The sequence below is a fragment of the Spea bombifrons genome, chromosome 6, assembly GCF_027358695.1.
Source record: "Spea bombifrons isolate aSpeBom1 chromosome 6, aSpeBom1.2.pri, whole genome shotgun sequence".
NCBI lineage: Eukaryota > Metazoa > Chordata > Amphibia > Anura > Pelobatidae > Spea > Spea bombifrons.
In genome coordinates, this window is record NC_071092.1 from 8,028,165 (window position 1) to 8,040,743 (window position 12,579).

Consider the following 12,579-nt stretch of genomic DNA (forward strand, 5'->3'; position numbering starts at 1 on the left):
TGTAATTTCATTGTATTTTCCTTGCAATTTTTTGTAATCTTTTTGATTACCAACCCATCTACCTTCCTTCAACAGAGAATCAGCGGGTAAAAGGGACACTATGGGTTACTAAGGGAGATTTGGCCATAACTAATGATCCTCTTTGCCCTCCATGTAAAGATATCACTAATCATTTATACTAACGGTTTTTGACAGTATGCCAGCAGGCAACCATGTTTTGTTTCATAATTAAAATTAGCATTCTTTGTATACGGCGCCATTGCACTCCACTATCCACATATGAAACCGACAGGGCCAGATGGTGTATAGAGCCCGGTTGGAAGCTTTCCATTTTATAATCCGTATCGTAGGAGCTTTCCCAGCTTCCTTCCACATCTTGTTCCACAACTCACTTACGGGCAAATATATCGTATAAGATGGAAAATAGGGAAAGGGGGGTTTTTAAGTAAAAAAAGTCTAGAAAGGCAACCTTGTCCTATATTTGAGGTCTCCTTACATTCATTGCTCACCATACCACTGCCAGTGGTCTTTCCCCTGTTTTGGCAGTCCCTGTCCTTTTCTTTATTCTTCCTTTGTTTTATTATTTCTTCATTCTCTCTCTCTCTCTGTCTCTCTCTCTCTCTCTCTCTCTCTCTCTCTCTCTATGTCTCTCTCTCTCTCTCTCTCACTCACTCACAGCTGGATAGCTACATCTTTACAATCAATTAGTTTTATGGAAATGTATATCATAATGCTTTGTCTGGTATAGAAGGTGTTTAATGAGTTTGATATGGAAAAGAAAACAACAACAAAAAGACATTTCTGGTTTTAGTGAACGTTTTTTAACTGGCCGTGAGCTGCCGTGCATAAAACCAGCTGCCTCCGCACAAGCGCCAATTAGCTCAGTAAATGGTACAAAATGATGGATTTCTTGGGTTTAGCGAGCACTGACTGTGCTGATCCAGGCATTGTATAGCGTGGCTGAATACATTGATGCGTTACAATAATAACCAGTTATCTGCTGTATAACCATTGCCCTTCTGGAAAAGATGGTCTCTCTCCTTTGGCCTTTGATATGTTAGAAGGGGATACGCCGTGTCTGGATAAAAGAAGCCCCATTCGCCATTCTGTCCCATTTGCTGACCGGTCTTTCTCTGCCTTCACCGGGTCTCCTGAAAACCCCTTTCTCCATCAGCCTGTATGGTTGTAGGGTAGGAATTCCCATAATTCTCTGCCTTTGTCTGACCAAATGATGGTGTAGAATCATGGAGTGATGTAGACATGCCCCAAACATCTTCAATGTTCATTTATGTAGATCGTTCATAGAAGCTTCTAATGCGACTGGAAGTGGCCTCTGAAGGTCGACCGCCATATCAGACTCTATAAACCAAAAACGTTCCCTTGCATTGGCCCAAGTGGTCATGGCTGAGCCATGCTTAATGTATAGTTCCATCAGAAAGGTGACTTTCAAGAATATCTCACAGGTTGGACTATACATTATGCAGGGCCACCATTGCTTTTTTGGGTTTTCTTGTCTGCTTCAATCTCTCTTTGTTTAGTGAATAAGCTCCATATTGAGTGAAAACCAGTGATGAGACAGTGTCCATCATCTTTAACCTAAACCTTTCGTGGCATTCCTAAGGACGATCCACAACTAACGATAGGGCAAGTTTTCTATCAATGGGTTCCAAACGGGATAAGCTTACGATGGTAAATACAGTTTCTCCAAAGAAATAATTGTCCCTGTCTCTTTAAGGCGAGTGTGATGAGTTGGGCTGTGGGTAGTGATTTATGATTTTGCTGATTTCAGAGAGTCTGCTGCCTTTGTACTTTATTAATGCAAAAGCCATTAAAAGGAACCCAGACAATGATTTGTGTTTGTGTTAGCGCTGATTTTCACAGCAGAGCTGGAGTCGTCCTGCGTTAGTGCGAGCGAGGCACACACTTCATCTTTGTGTAATTGTGTATTTAAATCACTTATTTCAATACAATATGGTTTGCACCGCTCTCTGATGATGTCACCGATCAGAAAAAAATGGAAAGAACTATGTAGAGCCTAGAAGAAGGAATATTAGCCCTCCGCTTAGGCCCTAAGCAGCCATTTTTACCATGACTATTCTCAGTGTTTCTTTGCAGTCACCAATGCTATTGGTGGGACTGTTCTTACTAGGTCAGGAATGTTAGCACATTTGGTTTTGCCCTACTGCTGCTCAACAAATGATAGACCCACCATGTTTTTAGTTTCCCGTTTAGAGAGGACAGGGGAGATAAGTGAAACTCAGCTGTACAGACAATACAACAAAGCTAAATGTATAACTGGACAGAGATATTTAGATTTACCAAAATTTAGTTTAATGTGCTGAAAAATCATTTGTTTCCAGTGTACTTATCTCTCTGTTACTGAGAGATAAGTTACAATGCGCTGGTCGTTGAAAGAGTTAAAATAATTCTAGATTCAGCGGTGCTGAAAGACGCATCTAATTTAGCCTGCAATAAAAAAAAAAACAAAAACAAATTCCAGACAAGCAGCTTTTTAAAACTCAGCAATTTTAGTTAAAAATAGGCGTTCTGGACAAACGCTTGCCAATAATGGTACTGGAAAGAAAATCATTTTGGGGAGTAACAGCTGCAGGCCTGCCATTCAATCCAAACTACAACTGTTCCCGTTAATTTAAACACGTTATTTAATAGCGGCTTAATTACATTTTCTGCCAATTGCAACTTTTTTTCCCTTATAAAGGAGGAAATTGCTTAAGAAAAAGAGACATCTATGAGCGTTATAGGAGCCGAGAACCAGAGATTCCAGTGCATGGAATACTGTATATATGGCGATACCTGCATGATGATGTCATAACGCCTTACATCACAGATGACCAAAGAGGGACTTTACCGAAACTGATGATAATTATTTATTAAACTGGGTAAAAACCATTTTAGTAACACAACCACATTCTCTTGCTTCTTTGCACAAGTAAGGACTTACCTCCGTCCTTGCCGGTGGTGCACTTCCCTGATGACAGGGATGCCGTCTCATGGTCTCCCGTGACATTCTGCAGCTGTTGTGTCTTCTGAGGTAGTAGGTAACAGCAGCTACCAGCCTCACGGTAGCCCACACTTGAGCCCATCCTGCTGTGTGCAACCTTGTGATTGTGTGTCTACTACCTGGCATTACCTCGCCTTCGACCTGGACTTCCTACTTCTACCCTGGTCCTGTGCCTTCACTATCTTGCTGCCCTTTGTTGGCGTAACACTCCTGCGTTGTTTCAATGACCTTCGGTGATTTTGTCCTGTTGACCCGGCTTGTTCTGACCCAGTCTGCTGTTTCTTGATTTGCCTTGATGATATTGACTATGGTTCTGTGACTTCGCCTTCTACATTTGTGGTTTAGATTTGGTGACTGTTGACCTCAGCTTTAGACCATGGCCTGACCCTCGCTTTGTGAACTTCTCCGACTTGATCTCCTGTCTCTGCATTTGGGGTTCCAAACTAATCCTCACTACTGATCCTCACTATATGGTATTCCTTTAACCCCTTAATGACAAAGCCTGTGCATATACGGCCTCAAAATCCATTGTTTTCAATGGGTTTAGGGACTGCCCATTGTCCTTAAGGGGTTAATATATCAAATGGCCAAAGAGGAAAAAATGTGGGTCCCAAAGAGGGACACTTGGGACATAATATATATTACAGGTGCAAACATCACGTATCCCCCGTGAGCACCAACTACTCACACGCTTCCCCAGTCAAGGATTTAAGGGCTGATTTTCTACTGTTAACTCCATAAAACACCAAATTCCTTGACTGTTAATCTCCACGTGTAATTTAATAATTGTATTCAGTTTATGTGAGTCCAGCAAAGTTATTTATAGTGTTATTTTTTCGAGCAGCGGGAAAGCTTTGGTTTATCGCACCCCGTGGCTTACATGAAAAGATTTCTATAAGTTGGCTGCTTGTGACAGGCTGCATTTCATTCCCTTTTAATGGGTCAATTAGAGTTAATGAATGGTAAATGTATTTAAGATGCAGTGTCTAGTTTCGCCTCCACTCTTCTTATAAAAACCTAATAAAAGTAGCCTTTGAATTGCATAATTGGCTACATTAATTAAGATTTGATCTACTTTGCCTTTATTGGCGTAATAATTAATTTGAAATGTGTGTACAAGCCCATCGTGCCACAAAAATTAGTTTTTTTTTTTATTACACCTAGAAATATATATATATATTCCTTCATCCTTCATCCTTTCATTTGGGTGGTCGGTGGAGATGTGGCCACCTTACTGTGCTTTTAAAAGACACACAGAGAGCCTCCCTTTTTTCAGTGGCTCTACATGAAGTGAGTAGATATGACCTAATATTAGGGCTACCTATGCCCAATTACACCTGCCCAACCTGGAACTGGAACCTTAAATTTGTTGGCCATATTGGAGGTCACCAGTTTACCCAATCTTGGCGTTCCGCAATGTATGGATGGCAACATCAATCAGAGATTCAGCTTGAAATCTAGACCTGGACTCACGAGGAGATGATTCCATGGTTCCATGATTCTTGGTTTTACCCAACTATATTTTCCAATAATCTCAAGAAGAACAGAGACATCATCCTCGGTTACAGTGGCCTGGAGATGACTATTTTTCATTGTTGTAACAGTATTTGCTCAACGGTACTCAAAAAGTTAAAGCCTCATCTTGAACAGCATGTGATACAAAGACACATTACATCTACATGGCGCTGGTTACCATCAGCTGCTCAGAAACCCCACAACATCAGATTGTACCTTCATCACTTCAGATGACCCACTGTGGACATTGTTGTGGGCAAATTGAAAGTGAAGCCACCACTCTCTCCCCCTTCCCTGTTCTCATTCACAACTATAACCACTCTTATAATCACAGATCGGTATTAGAGACCAACATGCCACGTATCATACAACAGAAACATGTTTGAATGGTTGAATTTCTTGGAGCTATTTAATTGTTTTTGGGCAGTTTGTCTTGTCGAACGATGCCACCTTTAGTATTCTGTCGGTGAAGTTATACACTGTGGCTGCTGGATAAGATTACAGATGGATTTACCCCTGAAGTAATCTTATCACAGGGTTTACGCTCGTTTCAGACACCTAGCGTCTTGCTGATATTGGCACCATCTCCCTGGTCCTACAGCCGCGATCTGATTATTCTCTTGGGCTGTTATCTCTGTGTTCCTGAACACAGGTTGTACAGACAACAGCCGAGTCTGGGTGTCCGGACGCACAGTAATGGATGAAGTCATGTTGAAAGCCCTGACTAATATCAATGCTGTTCACGCTCCCAGTTAAATAATGGTCTGTTTATGCCCGTCACAGACTCGTGTTCCTCTGGTTTCCGTTTTGGACGATGATTGTAATTCTAACTTGGAACTTTTTGTTTCTTAATGTATTGCTTTCGCCTGTTTGGGAAATTATTCTCAGATTAACCCACCACATGCCTCGGGCAGCAAGTCAACCACCACCAAGTAGGATAAAAGTAGATTTGTTATTTAGAATTCGATAGAAGCAATAACAAAGGGTTATTTTTACGTACCACCAAACATAAGGATTTAGTAGCAGAGCTTGGGGTTATTCTTGGTTCATAGGAAGTATAAAGGAGGGATGGTCCCTGAGAATCCAAGATATCTGGCAGGAGTCGAAAAGTCTGTTGACCTTTGATGGACTTAAGTAAAGTACATGATGTGATCTTGAGTTTCTTCTAAATATTACCGGTATAATAGCCAAGGTTGCCATCTTTACACCTGAAAGTAGGATTTCAGAACTTCGTAGAGTTTCCATGATGGACACTTTTGTTTTAGATGTTTGGTCACAGGGATGGCTGGTGGTGGTGGGGCTTCATCGAGACTTTTTATGTGACTTTGTGATGTACTTATAGCTATTTATGTAATTGAGGCATTTCATGTATTTTATTTACACAATTCTATTTATAAACACATCTCCTGTTGTTTATAAACATGCTACATGGCTCTAGAACTCTGTGATACACTCATACCAGGAAACGTTCCGAGCTCCTAGAAAAGAGAGACATCAAGGGAGGAAGAAGGGACACGGGGATTTGGGTCCCATAGAGGGATTGTACTTCATTTAGAGGGACATTTGGGAGGAATGCTTAAATCACAAGAATAAGACTATATGGTGATGCATACTAATCCTCAATGATGTCGTGAGATCGGGCAAAAGCAGCATTTGTGGCCTGGGAGGCGGTGGAGCGGTGCCCAGCGGGGCAGAAACAATTATAGAAGGGATATTAGGCAGGAAAGGAGCAGAACTAATTGCTGGGTCAGGTGGGCAAAACCAGGTTGGAGAGCGGTCAGAGCTGGAAGCCACGGCACCCACCCTGAGCTCCAAGGACTGTCTCAGAAGCCTGGCAATTAGCTGCTATACCTGGGTGCTCCAGGGGCAAATCAGGAGAGCCCCTAGGTATGATCACTCGGGTTTTAGAAAACTGTTAAAAATGATAAACCTTATATTCAATAGAATGCTGACACAACCATTCTGCAATCGCTTCCTTGTAGTATAAGACTACAAACTCTGCTGGGCATATGTTCCCTGGATCCACTACCTTTTCTTTGTTTTCCTAAATTGATTATTTTTCCCCGAAAACTTTTGTCACACTGATTTACCTATACTATCATTGTAAGGACATCAGAATAGCATTTGGATTTTAGGAGTGGAAAGGTTAACACTACGATGCCCACACATTGGGCAGTAAAAGAGTTAAAAGGGCATTGTGTGGCGTCCTTGGCGTGGAGCGGTTCTGGGTGTGCCGCTCGCCCCACGTCAGTCTCTTGCGGTTCATTGGCAGGTTATCTCTGGGGAGGAAAACGTTCCCTGTTTACAGGAAATGCAGCACAAGGGGCTTCGGCATGGGGGGAAAAGGCGTGTGCGCTAAGAAGGGCGCTGATTACTGGTAACCCTTCGAGCACCGCAGTCAAAAGCACTGGGCTTTTCAAACATCATACATATAATGCGCTTTTATTAACAGAATGTGGCAAAGTTTGGATGGATTCTAATCATCGGTAGACTATTTTATTATCTTTTTTGAGTAGACATGGAACATTGTCCCTACTACTACCTGATCCACAAACCCACCCCAAAAGTGATAACATTAATTTTCGCCATTAGGTATTTTTTTCAGGTTAATTATAGCATGTCGTCATGTAATCAAAGAAAGGAGCAATCATAGGCTGTAAGACCTCGTTGCCATCACAGCATAGAATTTTTTTTTAATAGGGGGTACTAATTCCAAATTATAGTAAGATGAAGAATGTCATGCCACTCTATTAACTATGGATTATGAAAGGTTTACGTGGTGAAACATTGAGTCTGTAGTTTGAGTTTCAAAGGATTCTGAGAAAGCAAATGGAACTTTGGAAATAGTGATTTCTCCTAACCAGACATTCCCTGCTTTGGTAAAAAAAAAAAAAGGACACTCTATATTTTTAGCAAAGCAGGATGTGATATGAAATTTAAGAAGAGAGTGGCGTGAAGTAAGAAATGCCAGTAGAAAGAGTGGTGGATGCTTGGCATCGTTTCCCAGCAAGGGTGGTGTGTGCCTGTGCCATAGAGCAAATAAAGACTAGGCGTATTAGAATAGTGAAAACGTAAATTCTTGATGAGTAATTAGCACTTTTTGTTTTTGTTTTAACTCATTTATTGTATCGCTGTCACTATTATAGTACACAGTCATGAACATTGTATGGAATTTCTCTTATGTCATTCTATTTCTATACTTTCAGATGATACTTAATGCATCTGTTGTTTAAGGCCAAGGCAGCCTCAGGTTATGGTGGCAAAATTAGATCCTCTATGGTTGTCCACAGATGGGGGGCAAGTAGAGGACTCCACACAAACCCTTTTTGTCTATTGAACCTGGAGGGCAATTCAAAGACATTGGAAGGCAATCGGGGGCAATTGTCTAGAGATACTGTTAAGGAATGAGATGGTCTGAAATGAAAGATAAAATGAATGAGGGTATAAATAAAGGCGATAACTGGTTGAGATAAAGAAGTGCATGAATGTGGTGGAATGGAAAGACTTAAATGACTTTGACCCTGGCTTTGGACACGTGGCTTGTCTTTGTCGTGGTTCTGGCTGTCAGCAGTAGAGGGGTACTTTTTCTGGCTGTTTGTGATTCCTGGGCTCCTATTCTGGCCATTAATGATTTCTAGATACACTATCAAGCTGTCAGTGATCTCTTTATCCATATTCTGGGTGTGATTCCTGGGCTCCTGTTCCGGCCATTAATGATTTCTAGATACACTATCAAGCTGTCAGTGATCTCTTTATCCATATTCTGCGTGTGATTGTTGGGCTCCTGTTCCGGCCGGCAGGGATAATGAAGTATACGGTCTGGCGGTCAGTGATGGTAGGGTACATGTTCCGACTGTCGGTGATTCCTGGGCTCCTGCTCTGGCTAGTGATCCAGTATAGTGATGTCCGGATCATGAACGAATCGTTCATTTGATCCGGTTCTTTTTAGTGATCCGGATGAGTCGGTTCACTAGACTGAACGATTCGTTTGTAGCGGTTCAGTCTGTGAATCATCATGCAGCTGTAACCTGATCCTAGAGCTGTGAGTCATCTGCAGAGTACTCTGGGGTCAGGTTACAGCTCATTAATTCTCACAGGAACGATGACTCATAGAGTCAGAGAGTCGTTCAAAGAGTCGAATGAACCGAAGAGTCGAATGAACCGAAGAGTCGAATGAACCGAAGAGTCGAATGAACCGAAGAGTCGAATGAACCGAAGAGTCGAATGATTCGAATCTTACAGGGATCCGGATCTTACAAGGATCCGAATCTTACAGAGATTCGAATCATTCAGAGAATATCACTGATACCATACTTTTATAAATAAATACATTAATAATGTTCACACTGCCCCCAGGATTTAGATTCCCCTGAGTTTGCCCCCCTTTACCTATAACTGCACCTACAGTTAACTTTATTAAATTAATTAAATTAACCCTCAATCATCAGCATAAAATTAACCCTTATACCCCATCAACCATAACTGCCCCTGAAATTAACCGTAAAGATCCCATTAACCATAACGGCCCCTGAAATTAACCCTAAAGACCCCATTAACCATAACGGCCCCTGAAATTAACCCTAATAAATTGGTATGGTTGATGGGGTCTTTAGTGTTAATTTGGGGGCAGTTATGCTTAATGGGGTGTTTAAGGATAATTTAGGGGCAGTTATGCTTAATGGGGTCTTTAGTGTTAATTTAGGGGCAGTTATACTTAATGAGGTGTTTAGGGTTAATTTGGGGGCAGTTATGCTTAATGGGGTCTTTAGTGTTAATTTAGGGGCATTTATGCTTAATGAGGTGTTTAGGGTTAATTTGGGGGCAGTTATGCTTAATGGGGTGTTTAGGGTTAATTTGGGGGCAGTTATGCTTAATGGGGTCTTTAGTGTTAATTTGGGGGCAGTTATGCTTAATGGGGTCTTTAGTGTTAATTTGGGGGCAGTTATGCTTAATGGGGTCTTTAGTGTTAATTTGGGGGCAGTTATGCTTAATGGGGTGTTTAGGGTTAATTTGGGGGCAGTTATGCTTAATGGGGTGTTTAGGGTTAATTTAGGGGCAGTTATGCTTAATGGGGTGTTTAGGGTTAATTTGGGGGCAGTTATGGTTAATGGGGTGTTAAGGGTTAATTTTAGGGGCAGTCATGGTTGATGGGGTGTTAAGGGTTAATTATAGGGGCAGTCATGGTTGATGGGGTGTTTAGGGTTAATTTAATGGTGAGAGTTAATTTAATTAATTTAATAAAGTTAGCTTAAGGTGCAGTTGCAGGTAAAGGGGAATGTAAATCCTGGGGGCAGTGATTATTAATGTATTTATTTATAACAGTATGGTGACATTCTCTGAATGATTAGAATGCCAATGAAGGCAGAGAGTCGTTCAAAGATCCGGATCTTACAATGATCCGGATCTTACAATGATCCGGATCTTACAATGATCCGGATCTTACAATGATCCGGATCACTGTAAGATTCGGATCCCTGTAAGATCCGAATCTTTGAACGACTCTCTGCCTTCATTGACATCACTGGAGGCAGGGGGGAGGATTCATAATAAAAGGGGCGGGGCCAATCGTTAGTGTGCCTGCACGGAGTTACTGGAAAACAGTAACTCCGTGCAGACACACTGAGTGATCCGAAGATCCGGATCATGAATCGGATCATTTCAGTGAACGAATCGAAATGATCCGATTCACTTTAATGATCCGAACTTCCCATCACTAATCCAGTAGTGATCGCTGCATCCATATCCTGGCTGTCAGTGATTGCTGGGCTTGCGTTGTGGCTGACAGGGATAGTAAAGTATGCGGTCCGGCGGTCAGCGACGGTGGGGTACATGTTCTAGCTGTCAGGAATTGACATGCTCGTATCAGTTGGGTCTGTGTTCTCTATCTCTGTGAATGTTGGGTTTATCGCCCGGCTCTAATGGTGATTGCTGGGCTCTTATGGTGAATTTCTCAATGATTACCGGGCTCCCTCTGGCCCTGCAGCCGCAATCTGCTCTCACTCATCCGTATCATTGCTACAAGAAGGAGAATTAGCCGGGGATTAAACTGTCTTTGGAGACTTTGTGCCCCCGGCTGAGCGCCGCTTCACCATCTCAAACTTTCTTGCTGGCTTTCAGTTTTTCTCTGCACTTTATTTACAAATGGATTCTAAGGATATTGGGATTTTTCAATGGCCGCAGCATACCCTGATCACGTTCATTTAAAGTAAAATATCACTAATACAAACACATCGGGACCCCAACCTCTCACCTCCTAATACAAACACATCGGGACCCCTACCTCTCACCTCCTCATACACAGACATCAGAACTCATACCTCTCACCCCTCCTAATACACAGACATCAGCACACCTACCTCTCACCCTCCTAATACAAACACATCGGGACCCCTACCTCTCCTCTCCTCTCCTCCTAATACACAGACACCAGAACTCATACCTCTCACCCCTCCTAATACACAGACATCAGAACTCATACCTCTCACCCCTCCTAATACACAGACATCATGACACCTACCTCTCACCTCCTCCTAATACACAGACACCAAAACTCATACCTCTCACCCCTCCTAATACACAGACATCAGCACACCCACCTCTCACCTCCTCCTAATACACAGACATCAGGACACCTACCTCTCACCTCCTAATACACAGACATCAGGACACCTACCTCTCACCTCCTCCTAATACACAGATATCAAGACACCTACCTCTCACCCCCTCCTAATACAGAGACATCAGGACACCTACCTCTCACCCCTCCTAATACACAGACATCAGGACACCTACCTCTCCCCTCCTCCTAATACACAGACATCAGGACACCTACCTCTCCCCTCCTCCTAATACACAGACATCAGGACACCTACCTCTCATCCCTCCTAATACACAGACATCAGCACACCTACCTCTCACCGCCTCCTAATACACAGACATCAGGACACCTACCTCTCACCGCCTCCTAATACACAGACATCAGCACACCTACCTCTCACCTCCTCCTAATACACAGACATCAGGACACCTACCTCTCCCCTCCTCCTAATACACAGACATCAGGACAGCTACCTCTCACCCCTCCTAATACACAGACATCAGGACACCTACCTCTCACCCCCTCCTAATACACAGACATCAGGATACCTACCTCTCCCCTCCTCCTAATACACAGACATCAGGACAGCTACCTCTCACCCCTCCTAATACACAGACATCAGGACACCTACCTCTCACCGCCTCCTAATACAGAGACATCAGGACACCTACCTCTCACCCCTCCTAATACAGAGACATCAGGACACCTACCTCTCCCCTCTTCCTAATACACAGACATCAGGACACCTACCTCTCACCTCCTTCTAATACACAGACATCAGGACACAGAGCTCTCACCTCCTCCTAATACACAGACATCAGGACACCTACCTGTCCACTCCTCCTAATATACAGACACCAGAAAACATACCTCTCACCTCCTTCTGACATCATCATTTTGTGTTTTAAAATCTTTCTTGGTTACGTTATAACAGGGACATTTAAATGTAGGTATATAGAGTACTTTGTAGCCTCTCTGATTGCCAAGGAAGGACACGGAGAGCTGTAATAGCTGATACCCAGCTCAATATTTTTAACTCCAACAAAAGTAGGACATTAGGGGACGAAAGAGGGTCCGGGCGGTTGGGGTCCCTCAGAGATCTGTCCCTCCTAATGAGGGACCCTTGGGAATCATGTAGGAGTGTTAGATATGTGACCTAAATGTCCTTCGCTTAAACAGTTTCTTGGCAGATTGACTAAGATTTACGACTGAATCGGTTGAAAAACTGGTGAACCATTCAAAAACAAAATGAAAGTCATAGATACTGTTTTACTTAAAAAAAAAAAAAATAAAACGCACTATTGATTAATATAAAGTCTTATTTGGCATTGGCTCCATTTGGAGTGAGAGAGACACAGTGAGATAATTACTAGAGAGCATAAAATGATAAATTATATTCTCCCTCCCCCTCCAGCCCATCAAATAAAACACGCAGACTCCATGT

The 12,579-nt window shown here is 42.5% G+C and overlaps 1 protein-coding gene across 3 annotated transcripts in view; it reads left to right on the forward strand.

The window, feature by feature from the left end:
• The window catches only part of FGD5 (FYVE, RhoGEF and PH domain containing 5), a 60,383-nt gene that overhangs the window by 6,307 nt on the left and 41,497 nt on the right, over positions 1 to 12,579 (forward strand). The window lies entirely within an intron of this gene.